The sequence below is a fragment of the Natator depressus genome, chromosome 5, assembly GCF_965152275.1.
Source record: "Natator depressus isolate rNatDep1 chromosome 5, rNatDep2.hap1, whole genome shotgun sequence".
Lineage (NCBI taxonomy): Eukaryota > Metazoa > Chordata > Testudines > Cheloniidae > Natator > Natator depressus.
This window is the reverse complement of record NC_134238.1, coordinates 63,882,194-63,902,604: the sequence shown is the minus strand read 5'-3', so window position 1 is coordinate 63,902,604 and position 20,411 is coordinate 63,882,194.

Below are 20,411 nucleotides of genomic sequence, written 5' to 3'. Positions count from 1 at the left end.
GACCTTGCTGCTAAATAAAGTTGAAATCACTATAGCTGGACTAGGTAATGGAGTCTCAGGACAGAATCAGGCAACACATCCCAAGGGACTGGAGATAGGCCTGCCTAAGTGTTCTTCTGGACTCTGGGACGATCCTGCTCACTAACACCAAACCTTGAGTGGAGTTTACTGAATGGGAAAGGAACTTAGTATAGGGACACCTATTGGACATTGACACTGGCAGATGGCAGACTGATTTAATGGACTACTGCCAAATTTCTTGGAAGGGAGTGTTTTATTACTCATTCAAATAGATATATTGTTGCTGCATTTTCCCAAGTGTTCTGTTCCTCCTATCTGTTCCCCTTGTTTCATACATAGAATGAGGGCTGTGAATGGGGAAGTATTGCCTAGTAAAGGCACTCAGGGAAGCTTTTCAGTGATCACAGAAATTCTGGGTGGGGGCTCAAGTTGATGGTGTTTGTCAGTGTTAAGAGGAATTCATATCTATACTTGGTCCTTGTTGCTTCTGACAGCACTTGGCAGAACAGTTACAGAAAGATGTTGAGTACTGGATAACCACATAATGGGAGATCTGGAGAGTGGTGATACAACAGCTCAACTGTTCTCTTTAGTATATGCAGTTTAGAGTTCTTACTGGACCACTTCTAGACTTTGCACAAGTAGATGTTCAAGAAAAGTGGCAATGAGATTTTACAGAGCACATAATATTAAAAATAAAAAAGATGCTCATGTGTTCTACCATAATTTTTATTATTGTTTTTTACTCACTGTTTATAATTAACCTGTCGGTGTTGGAAGCTAAAGTTCATTTGCTTATTGATATATTTTTTTCTCTCAGATACATTTGGGAAGATTTGTTCTAGCTGGCATTAGCTCTTTCCTTAGAAAGAAGAGCATTATTTTTTATTTTATTTTATACATTGTGTGTGTACACGTATTACATGCCATCTTCCTATGCCTAGTGCGTGTAAGTCATACCTTTGCAGAGGGCCAGGACAAGACTTACAGACCACAGGGATGTGATGATTCAGACTAAGTTAGTCTTAGTAATACTGTGTTGTGAGAGCTTTAGATGAAAAGTGCATTATGCAGTGATCACTGTTCAGAAGTTAACATGTACACCTGTTAACCAAAATACCAGCATTTTCCCATTCTAAATGCAGGAAAATACTTGATAGCTCAGATTCTGCACTGTTGTAACTGGGAAATACTGTGGTTGCCATTTTAAACAGGTACTAAGTGCAAAGTTTTATTATTTCAAGTGGTACGTTGTTTTCATAGTGTTTTCTTCCTTATTTATTTAGATCCATATTTATGAAGGAAGCTCTCCCCTCTGAAGCCTCTGGGTATATTTACATTGCTGAAAATGTAATTACCATATATATCAACAAAATCAAAACATACTACCTATAAAAAGCAGCACATCCCCCTACTTTTGAAACTAGCAGCAGCAACAATGCTATCAATCTAGCTTAAGGGGAAGCTCTGTACAAATATAATGAACTTCACTTGTTACTGTGTTTCATTAATATGAGGTAGAGATTTATTTTGGGGTGAGAATGTGTCTCAGGAGTGTTAATATTGGAGCTGGCCAAAAGCTGTACACCACGGTTAAACTGATCAATATCAATGTTGTTAGTTGATTTGCAAAAAAACCCCAAAAAACCAAAACAAAACAACCCAACACACAGGAAAAAAATCATTCTCACCGCAATTTCCCCCCCATGAAAATACAAGCCGTTATTGCATGGAATGGAAATGGTCATTCAGCTGGAGCAAGCTATGAAAGAGGCTAAATGGAGAGTTTCAGTCAGGATGATTGGAGGGAGAATCATTTTTCAAGTAACTAAAATCCAGCTGTTTTTATCATCAAAGGCCATGTTTGTTGACAGAAAAAGAGAAATGCATCCTATTCCTGCTTTAAGTAAAAAACAAAACGTAAAACCTTCAACCTCATGAGAGGTACTTCTGTCATATATCATGAATGCTCTTGAACTGTCCTATGTTTCCTGCTGGTGAAAAAACATACAAAGGGTACAAAGTATTCCAAAAGCCTCTGTGGCTTTTAAATTGCTCTCTGGGATGTAATCCCTCTTCACCATGCTAGAAATGCAGAAGTTGAGGCCAAAATAATTTAGAGGTCACGCACTGTTCCCTCTAAGCTGTGCGCGTGTGTGCACGCACACAGATCCTAAACCCCGCGCACCCGGCGAAACACCGCATGCACAAAAATTTCCACAGAAGCACAAACATTTGCACAGAAGAAATTTTTTGCGCACATGGCCTGTCAAAAATTTGCACAGAAGACATTTTTTGTGCACACGGCCTGTCAAAAATGAGAGGGAACATTGGAGATCAGGGAACTGGGTGGGTAAAATTAAGGTGAGTGGCCTTTTACACTGGCCTCTTACATCAGTCTTACACTGATATAGCCCCATTAATTCACGGCAGTTTTAAAACCAATGCAAGAGAAGAATCATATGCTAAACTGCTGGTGGAGCTCTGCGGGTCTTTCCCTCCATAGCTGGGAAGTGACCCCTTCAGTGTGTATGTAATGCCTTCTCTGTGTGTAATAGGGGCTATCTCTTTAAGAGATTTATGAGGGGGAGGGTAGGAATGAGTTGTGGCTGGGTCATTGTTGCTAGGCAGATGCACAATTAGCATCTGCATTGGGTGTGGTAGTTTTGGGTATGCTCCAATAGATTCCCTATGGCTGGACTCAGACTCCATGAGGGCAACTGCTTTAAGAAAAAGGCCAGGTGCTCTGTGTGGGTTGGGAGAAGCTGAGCCACAGGAGCAAAAAGCAGGCTGTTTCCCCTAACTCAGAAGCATTTTGCAGCAGGTTAATGATACTGTTAACTCTCTAACAGGGAAGTCCTGGGAGTGTTAATTGTAGAAATGGAAAACTGGGAGGGAAATCTAATTTCCGGTATTTTAATTTTGTACTTGGAATGTTGTTTGATTTTAGCCAAACTGCTTTAGTTAAATTGTGTCAACTACTATGATGCATCTACTTTTCTCTTATTTAAATGTGGTGGTGGGGAATGAGTCAATTATATTTTTCTATCCTCAGTTTTGTATTTTTGTTGTAATTTTTGTTTTTTTTTTTTAAATCTATATACTTAACAGAGTGGTTGATTAATTGGCTAGCTGACTAGCTAACTGGGTGATTTCAGTGGAGGAGGAGAAAGAATCTGCGTGCATAGAGCCCGGCAAATCTGCGGAGATCCGCTTTATATCCGCAGACCATGTTTGTGGATTGCGGATGGATGCAGATAATCGCTGCTAGTGTAGGAGTCGCACAACAAATTTTTTGATGGCTTCTGAGTGCAGCCACCAACTCTTGCTGGTGGCCACTCTGAAATTTTTTCCTAAAATACTTAATTAATTTTAGGATAAACAAATAAATGTGCACATCCACGTGTCCATATCATTGTAATTTACTTATGTAGGGTTTTTGTTGTTGTTGTTGTGGTTGTTTTTTTCCAGACTCAATAATAAAAATAATGTACAGTTGTCTCTATTCTTTACTGGATCTAAACAGAATAGAAACACAAATACGGTGCTTTGCACGTTTTTGTATTTTTTTGTTGTTTCTTTTGCTTTTCTGGTTGCTTTTTTTTTTTTTTTATAAAGACTTGCTAGCTGGCAAGTCTGCTGCTATGAAAACATGGTACTTGTATGTTAATATCACTTTTCACAGCCTCCCAGCTAGCTACTAAATCTGCTGTGAAAAGTGATATTAACAAACATACAAGTATCACTTTTCACAGAAGATTTATTCAGCCCTGGCAAGCCCAGAGACAAATTAAGCCCTGGATGGGGAGGTGGGTAGGAAGGCAGCAGGGGCCAGGGTTGATTGACGGGTGAGCGCAGGGAACGGAGCTCTCCACTGCATAGTCAGACACCAAAGCCCCATGACTGGAGCCTGCTGCCTGCCATCCCAGAGCTGAAGTCCAACCCCACCACCCCAGGGAAGGTGGAGAACTCACTGGGTGGCTGCTGCTCCAGCATTTGTATCTCCAGAGGGGGACCCCAGGGGCAGGGTCACTGTTTTGTCCCCCTCCCCCAGTCACTGCCCAGGATTTCTGTGGCCGCAAGAAAAGCCTCTGGTGGCCGCATTTGAGAAACGCTGTGCTAGTGTGACCATCTTGAATTTTTTAGCCTACACTTATTTTTTCAATGCTCTGAGGTCCAGTATGGGTCTCCAGCCTCCCCTTTTTCTTGGGGATCAGGAAATATTAGGGTAGGAATGAGTTGTGGCTGGGTCATTGTTGCTAAATTTAATAAAATTTATTAAAAATAAAAATAAAATAAATATATAAAAATAAAATAAAAATAAAAATCTTTGACTCTGAGTGTATAGGGATGGGTTCTGTGGCTCCTGGGTGTATGAGATGATCTATTTCCTGTCTTAACAGTCTCTCGTCAAAAAGGTCCCTGAAGAGGGATGGGGAGGCGGATGTGGGGAGGTGAAATGTATGGAATACCCTTTCAAGATAATCTCTAGAACCCCTCTGTTGGTTATGTGTTCCCAGTTTTAAAGGAACAGAGCAAAGTGGCATCCAAAGGGATGCGAGAGGTTAGAAAGTTGCAGCTGATGTCACTGGGAGTGGTCATTTGGGCCTCGACCAAGGCGTCAAAACTGGTGTTTCGAAGTGGAAGGTTGTGATGTTGAGGATTGAGGGTCTGAGGGTGTATGCCTCTGAAATTTGGAATTTTTCCGCTGTGGCTCATAGTACCACTGTGATGGGTACTGGGGTGCATGAGATTTGTGGGAAGACTGAGTACTAAATTTCCTTTTCTGTCAAGGTGTATAGATCCCAGCTACTGTAGTGTGGCCCTGGAGTCTTTGAGAGTGTGGAGTGATGCATCGGTCTTATCTGCAAACAACCTGAAGCCTTCAAAAGGGAAGTCCTCAACAGTAGTCTGTACTTCCTTTGGCAGCCCCAAAAGATGCAACCACAACACCCGTCACATCACAACCACTGTTGAAATCATGCATGCTGCTGTATCCATGGCGTCTAGTGGGGTCTGGAGTGCTGTTCTTGCCACTAATTGCCCTTTGTGTATGATGGCCTGAAATTGTTCTCGTCATGACTCTGACAGGTGGTCAGTAAAGATGTTGAGTTTGGCATAGTTCATATGGTCATATTTGGCTATTAAGGCCTGGTAGTCTGCAATTCTGAATTGCAAGGTCACGGAAGAATAGGCCTTCCTTCCAAACAAGTCAAGCCTTTTTTGGTCCCTATCATAAGGGTTGTATTTCAAGTGATGTTGGTGGCCATGGGAGTTCACCGCATCCACCATGATGAAATTATGTGGAGGCTGATGTGATGGGTTCCTTCTGGGGTGCCACCTGGAACTAGGGTACCACTGAGCCTTCTGACTCACCAGCCATGGCTCTATCTCACGCTGTGCTTCTGTGACAAGCTGCAGACCTGCTCCCAGTTCTACATTTCCACCAGGTAGGGACACACCCAGCTGCAGTTACATGCAGGCTGACCAGCCACTGCATGAACCAACAATAGAGAGGCTACCGCCAAAATCACTACCAGCTTTCCAACCTAGGACCTCAGAGCTGTACTGTCCTGCCCTGGTCAAAACCCTGATCAGTATGAATTTATTATCCAGTTTGCCTCCCCCTCAATGTGGAGAGGAAATGCAACAGCCTTTGCCCCTTGAGTTAAGATTTCCAAGCACTTCATTCAAACTCACTGGTTTAGATAAAGCAAAAACAAGTTAATTAACCACAAAAGAGAGATTTTAAGTGACTATAATTGATAGCAAACAGATCAAAGCAGATTACCTAGCAAATACACAGAAGCACAAATTATGCCTAAAATACTAGAAAGATAGGATATGCATTAGCAAATTCTCACCTGGCTGATGATACAAGCAGGCTCCAGATTCTTAAGGGACAAGCTACTTTTGCTTTGCAGCTTGGGATCCCCAGGTTTTCATACACAGGCTAGAAATCCCTTTAACCTGCGTTCAGCTCTTCCCCCCACTCAGACTTTGTTCCTCAGATGTTTCCAGGAGTCCTCTTGTGTGGGGAGTGAAGAAGAACAGATGATGTCACTCCCTGTCTTATTTAGCTTTAGCATATGGCAGGAATCCTTTGTTTCAAGCTTGGTTCCCAGAACTGTTTGTGGAAAAATACAAGACATCCCAAAATGGAGTCCAGAGTCATGTGGCCTGATCACATGCCCTTGCATACCTTACAGAGTCATAGCAGCCATTACTTACAGGATGTCTGAAGCAGGAAGCAGGATACTCAGGAAGGCTCACTGGGTGGGAGATAAGCTGTTCTTAAGGCCTATTGTTTTTCCAAATGGCCCATTACCTTGAATAGGCCCGTCAGAGCTGGCTATCTAGACTGGAAGCATTTTGCCTAGTGGGTGTCACCCATGTGTAACTTTTGAAATACAGATACAGCATCAATATTCATAACTTCAGAGACAAAAATGGTACATGCATACCAATAAGATAATCATATTCAGTAAATCATAACTTTTCCAATGACACCTTACATGACCCATCTTATACAGAATGCATCAGAATTATGTCATAATTCTTTCCTAATCATACAACTATGAAGAATATGGGGTGCAGTGTCACAGTTGAGAGGAAAAAGAAATTCCGTATATTTGGGGGATACATAGTACTTTTTATTGGCCCTTTAGTATGTTAGTGTGGCTAATGCTGGTGTTGGCCATATGAGCTTAGCCTGATCCAAAAGAGCCTCCATGATGGAGAGGGCGATCCTCAAGGAGGAGGAGGATGTATGTAATATGTCCAACAACTTATGGGGGGTGTCCTTTACATCCTCAAGAGGGATCTGCAGTGTATCTGCCACCCTCTTTGTAAGGGCCTGAAATCATCTGCCATGGATGGTGGAAGGGGCATCACTGCCGTGTCTGGAGAGGAGGAAGAGATATTAGTTTGCAGTGTGGTCTCCTCTTCTAGTCTGATATCCTGCTGCTCAAAAATTTCCCAAGGAAGTTATGAGGCTCTAGATATGGAGGCTGAAGGAGAGGGCCTCACAAACTCTTTGTGGGTGACACTAGAAGCTGGGGAGGTGTGGGGAGTCTTAGTGTTATAGGGTTTCTATTAGTTTTTTCTTCACTCACTTTTTGGAGGTCTTGAATGGGGAATCCAAAGATTTTTTCCCTCAGTTTACCCTCTTTAGAGGTAGAAGGCTCGAGTCACTGAGGAGACTTGGGACCTGAGTTGGTCACAGGTTGAAGAGCTCCCATCATAAGGAATAGTTAGTTAGTTCCTGGTTTTTTCAGGATCTGGCTTTCAGCTATGGACAAAAAGTACACTTTTCTGGAATGTGGGCCTCTATGAGGCAACATAGGCAGTAGGAATGTCTGTCTGTTACTGGTATAGACTCCCTCTATAACCCGGGGGAGCCAGGCATGCCCTTTGCTGGGGGCAATCCCCAGTGGTGTAGGGAAGGGGTAAAATAAAAGTTTTTTTGTTGTTTGTTTTTGAAGAGGGAAGAAAAAACTAATAGAAACCCTATAACACTAAGAAAAGGTGACGGAAAATGCTAAGAATATCTAAGAGAAAAGACTTCTAAAGAGGGAAAGTATCCATGAATGGACTAGTCAGCGGCAGTTGACTGAGGTTTGGTTCACCTGCACAGAGGCAGTTAGGTGGAAGGCAAAACACGTGGGAAGGAGAGTGCATGTGCGGGCTGAACAAATACTGCTATCAGAGATCTCCGATCAGAAGCACAGGGATGCAGACACACCTACAATGGAGCACCCATAAGGATGCTACTTGAAGAACACTTTTTCTCCAGACCCTTCATGATTCCATAGATTTTCCCTTACTTGTCTCTTTTACAAGCTGAAGAATCCCAGTCTTTTTACTCTCTCCTGGTATGGAAGCTGTTCCATACCTTTAATCATTTTTGTTGCCCTTTTCTGTACCTTTTTCAAATCTAATATATATTTTGAGATGGAGTGACCAGAACTGCACACAGTATTCAAAGATGTATCCAAAACCACAAAAACAAAACAGCCTGTCCCCCCAAAACAAAGACAGACATGCAGGTAGCTTAGGTCAGTGACACTCTGAACAAAACATGACAGTCTGAGCAACAGATACATAGCCATAGACCCTGAATAGTTGCACACATCTGTTGCTGTGCACAGCCTTAAACAGGAACAGGAACACTGAGTTCAGAGAGCCAGAACTAGGAACAGGAACAGGGAACAAGAAAGCAGCATGCATAGCAGTGATCACAGAGCCCTTTTCCTTTCTTCCTTCTGTGTTCACTTCCACTACACAACCAATTCTGAGTTTCGGTGTAGTTATGATGACTCCCAGCATGTCCTTGGAGGAATTCTGGGTTAACCATAAGACAGGTTATGAAAATGTAGCTATCTATAGCCCCTGTTCATCTATAGATGGGGATAGAGATCTCCTTCCCTAGTAGAGCTTCTGTCCATCTGGAATTCTGGGTAAATACTGCTTATTCTCCAGCCCTGCTGCCCCCTGTTCACCAGGAGCAGAGAGTTCATTAATATGTAAAGCTTCAGGGCTTAATTAATAATCAGGTCCAGGTTCATACAATCCACTATTACTCGCTTAAACAATTTAAGGACAAATTTTCTGCAGTGGCTAGAACATCTTGCCAAGATTCTTTGCTTTTTTTCAGGCCCTATATGGTCACACTATTGTGATACTCATCAGGTGACTGGTTATTATCTAATTAATTGTTTGATATGTTATATGAAAGTTAGTTGAAGAGAGCTTTTGTCAAAAGGCTTTAATCTTGAATTATGTGATGTTCTTATTAATAGTTAAATAAAGCCCATATTATTTGTAGTTAGTTACACATACTAAGATAAGGAGAAGGGGGAAATCTTATGCTCCAGGGAGAGGTCTGATAACCACAGAGATCAGGAAAGCTTTTTCTCCCATCTTCTCTATGTACATCTCTGCACAATTAATTATGAGAATTATAGGATTTTCTAGACTTCCTCTGACTGCCAATGACATGATACCAAACATGATTGACTGATGGTATAATATGGTTTGGTAAATCCTTTATTTCTGAAAGCATAGGCAAATTTTGCAAACAGAATAAATAAAAAAATATAGGGCTGTCAATTAATCACAGGTAACTCCCGAGATTAACTCACATTGTTAAACAATAGAATACCAACTGACATTTATTAAATATTTTGAATGTTTCTACTTTTTCAAATATTTGATTTCAATTTACAACACAGAATAAAAGATGTATTGCTCACTTTATATTATTTTTTATTACAAATATTAGCACTGTAAAAATGATAAACAAAAGAAATAATATTTTTCAATTCACCTCATACAAATACTGTAGTGAAATCTCTTTATCAGCAAAGTGTAACTTACAAATGTAGATTTTTTGTTACATTTTGTTTTTGAGTGCAGTTATGTAAAACTTCAGAGCCTACAAGTCCACTCAGTCCTACTTCTTGTTCAGCCAATCACTAAGACAATCAAGTTTATTTGCATTTACGGGAGATAATGCTGCCCTCTTCTTATTTACAATGTCACCTGAAAATGAGACCAGATGTTTGCATAACACCATGGCAATGCTAGGTATTTATGTGCCAGGTATGCTAAACATTCATATGCCCCTTCATGTTTTGGCCACCATTCCAGAGGACATGCTTCCATGCTAATGATGCTCCTTAAAAAAATAATGCATTAACTGAATTTGTGACTGAACTCCTTGAGGAAGAATTGTATGTCTCCTTTTCTGTTTTTCCTGCGTTCTGCCATATATTTCATGTTATTACAATTTCGGATGATGACCCAGCACGTGTTGTTCGTTTTAAGAACACGTTCACTGCAGATTTGACAAAACTCAAAGAAGGTACTAATGTGAGATTTCTAAAAGTAGTTACAGCAGTCGAGCCAAGGTTTAAGAATCTGAAGTGCCTTCCAAAATCTGAGAGGGACGAGGTGTAGAGCATGTTTTCAGAAGTCTTAAAAGAGCAGCAGTCCAATGTGGAAGCATGTACTCTGGAATGTGTGCGAAGCATGACGGGTCATATGGATCTTTAGCGCATCTGGCATATAAATGTCTTGCGCCGCCGGCTACAAAAGTGCCATGCAAATGCCTGTTCTCACTTTCAGGTGACATTGTAAACAAGAAGTGGGCAGCATTATCTCCTGCAAATGTAAACAAACTTGTTTGTCTGAGCGATTGGCTGAACAAGAAGTAGGACTGAGTGGACTTGTAGGCTCTAAATTTTACACTGTTCTATTTTTGAAGGCAGGGTTTTTTTGTACATTACATTTGTACGTTCAATTTTCATGATAAAGAGATTGGTACTTGTATTAGTTGAATCGAAAACGACTCTGTCTTTTGTTTCTTTTTTACAGTGCAAATATTTGTAATAAAAATAAATATAAAAATGAGCACTGTACACTTTGTATTCTGTGTTCTAATTGAAATCAATATGTTTGAAAATGTAGAAATTCAAAAATATTTAAATAAATTGTATTCCACTTTTGTTTAACAATGCGATTAATCGTGATTAATTTTTTTAATTGCTTGACAGCCCTAAAAAAAATCAAATGATACTCTTTTCAAAAATAAAATAACCTCTTCCAGGCTATAGCAAGTGTCCCTAACTATTTTGACACTGACATAGTGAATAAACAAATGCATAGGGGACAATGCAGCCAATTCCATGGCTTGGCAGTTCTGCAATGTGGTTGATTTGAGAACAAATAGATTTGTTCCACTCCAAGACTGGGGAATGTAAAAGTGAAAGCAAAGCATTTTACAACCATCCTGTGCCATCTGCCATTGGCTTAATTAATTTGATTTAGAGCTGGTAAAACTCAGAATTTCTGTTTTATGAGAAATTCCAGTATCTTGAAATTTCCTTTTCTCCAGAATTGGAACAAAAATGCATAATTCCCCCAAAAATAAACTTTCTGAAAAATTTCATTTTGGAAATATCAAAATGACCTTATTGAAGTACTTCATTTTGAAATTTGTATTAGAGTCTAATTTATAATATGATTTCAATATTACTCTGTGTTATATTGTAAAAGATGAAACAAAGTCAAAATGAGGTGCTTTAATAAGGTTGTTTTAGTACGGGGTGGGAAAACTTTTTGGCCCAAGGGCCACATTTGAGTATGGAAATTGTATGGTGGGCCATGAATGCTCATGAAATTGGAGTTAGGATGCAGGAGTGGATGAGGGCTCTGGATGGGGATACAGGCTCTGGGGTGGGGCCAGAAATGAGGAGTTCAGGGTGCAGTATGGGAGCTGCAGGGGTGGTGGTATGGGAGTGCAGGGGTGGCGCTTCGGGCAGGGACAGAGCGCGGAACCCCCTGGCTGCCCCTAAACATAGGTGCTGGAGGGGGGGGACATGCTACTGCTTCTGGAAGCCTCGGCATGCATGTGCAGAGCAGCATCCGACCTTGCTCCCCAGCAGGAGCTCAAGGGCCGGATTAAACCAGCTGGAGGGCCAGATGTGGCCCGCGGGCCTAGTTTGCTCACCCCCGTTTTAGTATCTTTGAAATGAAAATGTGCACTGTTAAAACCAAATGTTTCAATAATTTTTTGTTGAAAATTTTGATGAATCAACAAAACATTTATTTTTGTTAAATCAGCATTTTCCAACATAAAACTGTTCAGTCAGATAATCATCCTGGTCAAAAATGATCATCTATAGGGAAGATTGCTAAGGCCACTTCCTTACTGTGACAAGTGACTTTATTTCCTAGTGCTAAGTCAAAGAATCTGCAACACTGAGCATGAGGGACCTAAAAGATGCAAGAAAAATAGGGGTAAATAAAACATAAGAAGCACCATAAACTTACTGTTCCACTAACAGTAGCAAAAAGGGGAAAATAGTCTTTTGCTTTAGTTTGATTTTATTTCAGAGCATTTCTCTGAGCTTCAGAGATGGGAGTTATATAGTACTCGGATGATAAAAGATATCTAAAGGGATTTTAAATGAGCGGTGACAAAGTGAGAGGGAGAGAGAGAGAGAGCAAAAATGATCTGAGACTAGTTGTAGAATCATAGAATCATAGAATATCAGAGTTGGAAGGGACCTCTGGAGGTCATCTAGTCCAACCCCCTGCCCAGAGCAGGACCAATCCCCAACTAAATCATCCCAGCCAGGGCTTTGTCAAGCCTGACCTTAAAAACTTCTAAGGAAGGGGATTCCATCACCTCCCTAGGTAACGCATTCCAGTGTTTCACCACCCTCCTAGTGAAAAAGTTTTTCCTAATATCCAACCTAAATCTCCCCCACTGCAACTTGAGACCATTACTCCTTGTCCTGTCATCTGCTATCACTGAGAATAGTCTAGATCCATCCTCTTTGGATCCACCTTTCAGGTAGTTAAAAGCAGCTATCAAATCCCCCCTCATTCTCCTCTTCCGTAGACTAAACAATCCCAGTTCCCTCAGCCTCTCCTCATAAGTCATGTGTTCCAGACCCCTAATAATTTTTGTTGCCCTTCGCTGCACTCTCTCCAGTTTTTCCACATCCTTCTTGTAGTGTGGGGCCCAAAACTGGACACAGTACTCCAGATGAGGCCTCACCAATATGGAATAGAGGGGAACGATCACGTCCCTCGATCTCCTGGCAATGCCCCTACTTATACACCCCAAAATGCCATTGGCCTTCTTGGCAACAAGAGCACACTGTTGACTCATATCCAGCTTCTCGTCCACTGTAACCCCTAGGTCCTCCTCTGAAGAACTGCTGCCTAGCCATTTGGTCCCTAGTCTGTAGCGGTGCATTGGATTCTTCCATCCTAAGTGCAGGACTCTGCACTTGTCCTTGTTGAACCTCATCAGATTTCTTTTGGCCCAATCCTCCAATTTGTCTAGGTCCCTCTGTATCCTATCCCTACCCTCCAGGGTATCTACCACTCCTCCCAGTTTAGTGTCATCCGCAAACTTGCTGAGGGTGCAATCCACACCATCCTCCAGATCATTAATGAAGATATTGAACAAAACCTGCCCCAGGACCGACCCTTGGGGCACTCCGCTTGATACCAGCTGCCAACTAGACATGGAGCCATTGATCACTACCCGTTGAGCCTGACAATCTAGCCAACTTTCTAACCACCTTGTAGTGCATCCATCCAGCCCATACTTCTTTAACTTGCTGGCAAGAATACTGTGGGAGACCGTGTCAAAAGCTTTGCTAAAGTCAAGGAATAACACGTCCACTGCTTTCCCTTCATCCACAGAGCCAGTTATCTCATCATAGAAGGCAATTAGATTAGTCAGGCATGACTTTCCCTTGGTAAATCCATGCTGACTGTTCCTGATCACTTTCCTCTCCTCTAAGTGCTTCAGAATTGATTCCTTGAGGACATGCTCCATGATTTTTCCAGGGACTGAGGTGAGGATGACTGGCCTGTAGTTCCCAGGATCCTCCTTCTTCCCTTTTTTAAAGATGGGCACTACATTAGCCTTTTTCCAGACTTCCCCTGATCGCCATGAGTTTTCAAAGATAATGGCCAATGGCTCTGCAATCACATCCGCCAACTCCTTTAGCACTCTCGGATGCAACGCATCCGGCCCCATGGACTTGTGCACGTCCAGCTTTTCTAAATAGTCCCGAACCACTTCTTTCTTCACAGAGGGCTGGTCACCTCCTCCCCATGCTGTGCTGCCCAGTGCAGTAGTCTGGGAGCTGACCTTGTTCGTGAAGACAGAGGCAAAAAAAGCATTGAGTACATTAGCTTTTTCCACATCCTCTGTCACTAGGTTGCCTCCCTCATTCAGTAAGGGGCCCACACTTTCCTTGGCTTTCTTCTTGTTGCCAACATACCTGAAGAAACCCTTCTTGTTACTCTTAACATCTCTCGCTAGCTGCAACTCCAGGTGTGACTTAGCCTTCCTGATTTCACTCCTGCAAGCCCGAGCAATATTTTTATACTCATCCCTGGTCATTTGTCCAATCTTCCACTTCTTGTAAGCCTCTTTTTTGTATTTAAGATCAGCAAGGATTTCACTGATAAGCCAAGCTGGTCGCCTGCCATATTTACTATTCTTTCTACACATCGGGATGATTTGTCCCTGTAATCACAATAAGGATTCTTTAAAATACAGCCAGCTCTCCTGGACTCCTTTCCCCCTCATGTTATTCTCCCAGGGGATCCTGCCCATCAGTTCCCGGAGGGAGTCAAAGTCTGCTTTTCTGAAGTCCAGAGTCCGTATTCTGCTGCTCTCCTTTCTTCCTTGTGTCAGGATCCTGAACTCGACCATCTCATGGTCACTGCCTCCCAGGTTCCCATCCACTTTTGCTTCCCCTACTAATTCTTCCCAGTTTGTGAGCAGCAGGTCAAGAAGAGCTTACAGAAACACTGGAGCTGTGTTCTTGGGTTATTTCCCCATGGCCTACAAGTCTTCAAGTTTTTTCTGCACTTGGGACCTATTTTCTACTGCTCAGATGTTTTGGTGTTTTAGTGTGTAATCATAGAATCAGAATCATATGACTGGAAGGGACCGTGAGAGGTCATCTAGTTTAGTCCCCTGCATTATCCCTTGGCATTTAGTAAGGGACTGAGAGACTTTTTCCATTGGACCATATGAACTGGAACCATAAAGTCACTGAACATTAAATCCCACCAAATGAGGGTAAATCTATCCTCATCATCGTATCCACTCATTATACTCCACACCTGAACATAGCCATTATATGAACAACATACCCCATATCTCAATGTCTGTACTTTGACCCGTTAACCTTTTACCCCCAATCGGGGAGATTGCAGATTATGTATTCCTTACGCCACCCGTTCCTAAACTGAATTTTGCACCCCTTGATAATCTGTACCTTATTCCCTGATAACCAGAAACTTCTATGCTTAAACTCTGTACCATTTTCTTTTTACTTCAACATCATCTTAATAAAATTATTAAATTTGTTAGAACCCCTTTTTATTGAATGATTCTGATATTTAAAAAAATCCTGATAACATGCCTAATTAAATTAAGTTAAATTCTGCTTTTATCATTCAAAAGATAAATTAGGCTTTATAGCTGAGCAGGAAGAAATGAAGCGAGTTCATTTCATCCTAAAATTGAGCAGATCACTTAAATTGAGACGCATGATTTTATGGTGCATTGAAGTAGGAGATCCTTGGTCAGCTTCTAAGCAGAAACAAGCATCACCCTTCCCATCCTGGCATAGGTTCAGAGCATGTTTGATTGAGACTGTCCTCTCTTACTTGGCTAGAACACTACAAATGGGCTATAGCAGGTGTCCATAACTGCTTTGACGCTGACATAGTGAACAAAATATGCAGCCAAATTGGGAGGGGTAATTGCTTGTTACATCCATTCTTTGTGGCTTGTTTTAAATTAGGGGTTGTCTACATGGTGGGGTAATGCCGTCTATGGGGGTATGTAAACCCTGCTGGCGTGCTTTAACAGTGCATTTAATGTGCAACACTTTTGTGTGCTTTTTAAATTAAAGTCTAAGGGAAAACACACATCTCCTAATGTAACTGTGAATGAATAGTATTATTGATTTGTCTCCCCATCCCACTTCCCACCCCCTTAACCTTGTTCTGGGTTTGCTGAGATTTTCTTCTGGGTTTAGCTCAATATAACATCAATCAGCAATAACTTCAAAGCAATCTCTGCACTGCACCAGAGTTGGAAATCAGTACATAAACTTTGCCTTCAAAAGTCAATGAATTTATTTAAAACAAATTAATGAAGACAAATATATTATTAAGTTCTTCTAGGCACATTGGATGCTGCTAACTTTATTTTTCTTTAACAACTCTTTCAGGAAAGTCACACATTCTTAGATTGGTGAAAAAGGTAAAGAAGAAATTAGCTAGCAAGTTCCTTAGTATCTAGGGAAGCAGAGGAGTAATCAGTGCCCATTGAACACCAGCATAGAATTCATTTTCACAACTGTGAAGTGCTAGATAAATAGAGCTGTGTAATGGTAGAACATCTTTTTCGCTATATTTTTTATTTTAATTTAAGCAATTTTATGCTTCACAATGTTACTTTTCAGCAAAAAAGTGAGGAAGTGTTGCATAATACATCAAGAATATATACACTGGTTCTGAGGTCCAGAAGGAGGTGAGAGGCAGACCAGTTGAAAGTCTCTGGGTAAAGATAAAAGAGATAAAAATATGTGCGATGTTATGATAAGTATCTCTATATGTCACCAAATCAGGAGGTGAAGGTGGGTAAGGCATTTCTAAAACAAACAACAGAAATATCCAGAACACAAGACCAGATGGTAATGGGGGACTCTGACTACTTAGACATCTGATGGAAAAATAATACAAAACACAAAATTTCAAATAAAGACTTAGACTAAGAACATAAGAATGGCCATGATGGGTCAGATCAGTGGTCCATCTCGCCCAGGATCCTGTCTTCTGACAGTGGCCACTGCCAGACTCTTCAGGGGAATAAACAGAACAGGGCAATTATCGAGTGATCCATCCCCGGTCATCCGGTCCCAGTTTCTGGCAGTCAAAGCGTTAGGGATACCCAGACCATGAGGTTGCATCCCTGGCCATCTTAGCTAATAGCCACTGATGGACCTATCCTCCATGAACTTTCCTAATTCTTTTTTAACCTAGTCATATTTTTGGTCTTCACAGCAACCCCTGGCAATGAGTTTCACGGGTTGACTGTCTGTTGTTTGACAAAAATCTTTCCTTGTGTTTGTTTTAAACCTGCTGCCTATTAATTTGAGTGTCCCTTGGTCCTTACGTTATGTGAAGCAGTAAATAACATTTCCATAGTCACTTTCTCAATGTTATTCATGATTTTATAGACCTTTATCTTATCTCCCTTTAGTCAGCTTATCTCAGTTGAATAGTCCCAGTCTTTTTAATCTCTCCTCATATGGATGTTGTTCCATATTCCTAATAATTTTTGTTGTACTTCTCTGTACTTCTTCTAGTTCCAATCTACCTTTTTTTGAGATTGGTTTGCCAGAACTGCATGAGGTATTTCAGGTGTGGGCATACCATGCATTATGATATTCATTGACTTATTATTTATCCCTTTCCTAATGGTTCCTAACATTCTGTTAGCTTTTTTGACCAGCACTGCACATTGAGCAGATGTTTTCAGAGATGATGCCTCCAAATTCTTTCTTGAGTGGTAGGAGCTAATTTAGAGCCCAACATTTTATATCTATTGTTGGGATTATGTTTTCCAATGTGCATTATTTTACACTTATCACCATTGAATTTCATTTGACATTTTGTTGCCCAGGCACCCAGTTTTGTGAGATCCCTTTGTAACTCTTTGCAGTCTGCTTTGGACTTAAGAATCGTGAATAATTTTGTATTGTCTGCAGATTTTGCCATCTCAGTTTGCCCTCTTTATCCAGATCATTTATGAATAGGTTGAACTGTACTGGTCCTATGCAGATCCTTGGAGGAACCCCGTTATTTAACTCTCTCCATGTGAAAACTGACCATTTATTCCTACTCTTTTCCTCCTATTTTTTAACTAATTACTGATTCATGAGAGGACCTTCCTTCCTAACCCTGTGACTGTTTACTCTAAGAGTCTTTGGTGAGGGACTTTGTCAAAAGCGTTCTGAAAGTTCTTTTTATCAACTTTCACCCTTGGCCACGTGCATATTGACCCCCTCAAAGTATTCCAACACATTGTTGAGGCATGATATCCCTTTACAGAAGTCATGTTGACTCTTCCCCAACATAGTGTGTTCATCTACATGTCGGATCATTCAGTTTTTTATTATAGTTTCAACCAATTTGCCTGGTACTGAAATTATGTTTACTGTCCTCTAATTGTCAGGAACACCTCTGGAGGCTTGTTAAAAAATTGGCTTTACATTAGCTATTCTTCATTTATCTGGTACAGAGGCTGATTTAAGTGATAGGTTACATATTACAGTTAGTAGTTATGGAATTTGAGTTCCTTCAGAACTCTTGGGTGAATACTGTCTGGTCCTGATGATGTATTATTGTTTAATTTATCAGTTTGTTCCAAAACCTAGTCTATTGACACCTTAATCTGAGACAGTTCCTCAGTTTTGTCTCCTAAAAAGAATTGCCCAGGTGTGGGAATCTTCCTCACAGCCTCTGTAGTGAAAACTGATGCAAAATAATTCATTTAGTTTCTCTGCAGTAGTCTTGTCTTCTTTGAGTGCTCCTTTAGTACCTTGACCATTCAGTGGACCCACTGATTTGTTTGGCAGGTTTCTTGCTTCTGATGTACTTAAAACATTTTTTTTTTTGCTGTTAGTTTTTGTGTTGTTTGTTAGCTGCTCTTCAAATTCATTTTTAGCCTGCCTAATTATATTTTTACACCTGCTAGAGTTTATGCTCCTTTCTATTTTCCTCAGTAGGATTTGACTTCCAATTTTTAAGGGTTGTCTTTTTGCCTGCAACTGCTTCTTTTACTTAGTAGTTTCGCCATGGTGGCATTTTTTGGTCCTCTTACTTTTTTATTACTATTATTTGGCATAGACATTTAGTGTGCATCTCTATTACAGTGTTTTTTAAAAGTTTTCATGCAGCTTGCAGGCATTTCACTTGTGTTACTGTTCCTTTTAATTTCTGTTTAACTTAAAAAAGATGAACTACATGAAAATAGGGAAACTAGTTAAAGGCCACTGTGATGAGCTTCTTTGTATTTTCCCCTCCACAAGGGCAATATATTTCATTAAATTACGGTCACTATTACTGAGGAGTTCAGCTATATTCATTTCTTGGACCAGATTCTGTGCTCCATTTAGGGTTAAAACAAGAACTGCCTTTCCCTTTGTGGCTTCCAGGACTAGCTTCTCCAAGAAGCAGTCATTAATGATGTCTAGAAATGTTATCTCTGCATTTTGTCCTGAGGTTTCTTGTACCCCAGTTAATACTGGGATAGTTGAAATCCCCCATTATTACTGGGTTTTCTGTTTTTGTAGCCTCTGTAATCTCCCTGAGCATTTAACCATCACCATCCTGGGCATGTGGCCAGGAGTATTTCTACTGTATTATTATCATTATTTAAGCACAGAATTTCTATCAATAGAGATTATATGGTACAGTTTGATTATTCAAGATTTTTACTTTATTTGACTTTATGCTTTCATTAACATATAGTCCCACTCCCCCATCAACATGACCTATTCTGTCATTCCTATATATTTTGTACCCTGGTATCACCGTGTCCCATTGATGATCATTCCACCAAGTTTCTGGGATGACTACTATATTAATAGCCTCATTTAATACCAGGAGCCTATGAGGAAAGTCTTCAAATATGTTAATGGCTTTTATAAAGAGAACTGTGATCAATTGTTCTGCATGTGCACTAAAGATCAGACAAAAAGCAAGGGAGATTTAGGTTAGATATTAGGAAAAACTTTCTAACTGTAAGGACTCTTAAGCTCTGGAATAGGCTTCCAAAACAGCTTGTGGCATCCCTATCATTGGAGGTTTTTAAAAACACGTTGGACAAACACTTCTCAAATATGGATGGATTCAGTTTTCTTGGTCCTCCCTCAGTGCAGGGAGATGGAGTTGATGGCTTCTCAAGGTCCCTTCCAACCCTATATTTCTGATTCTACAAAATGGCTGGTTTTCACATTGAAGTTTCCAATGGATCATTGCAGCAGTTAGAGGTTGTTGGAGCACAGCGTGCTCTGGCTTGGCCCTCTTCCCTATTGGTGCTCCTCAGAACATCGCCTCCCTTCATCCCGTATCCTGTGATTCCTCGACACGAGAGTGTCCCCAGCTGGCCATTTAGAACATATCACAGCCAAGGATCTTTTTTTCTGCGTTTCGGATATCCCTAAATTTGTTTATACAAATTCGTACACAACTACATTCATGAAAAAGCCTGGTACGTGGATATCCATCTGTCCATTGTAGGATTTTCTGTAGTGCCCATCAAACTAGTATTTAAGATCAAGCTACCATCATGTACTGCATGAATCATATTGATACTGTTGTTGGAAGCCATGATGTTAGGGGATTTGGAGTAGCTGGTCAGCCACTCATCTATCACCTTTGATCCCATGCCATATCTGATTTTGGGAAACTGCATAATCCTGGTGTGTTTTCCTGCCTGCTGCTGCCCCCTCTGCTCATCCCAATCCATGTTTCCTGCCCCAGTCTAACCTTCTCACACACATGTATGTAGTCAGTGGTTGGGTAGCAGTCTACATGTCTGTTGTGAGATGAATTAATTGCCTTTCCCTTGCACCTCCTCAATGAAGTCAACAAATGAGAAGAGCAATAAATTACATGTCAGCATTGCTGTAAGCCTGGCATTAAACAAACATGTAGAGAGAATTTTGGCCAGGCTGGAATGAGAGTAAATTCAACAGCAAATAGTAGCAGTAGTAGCATCAGGATAGCAGGAATTTTGGATGAAAAAGTATCAGCAAACAAAAAATAGT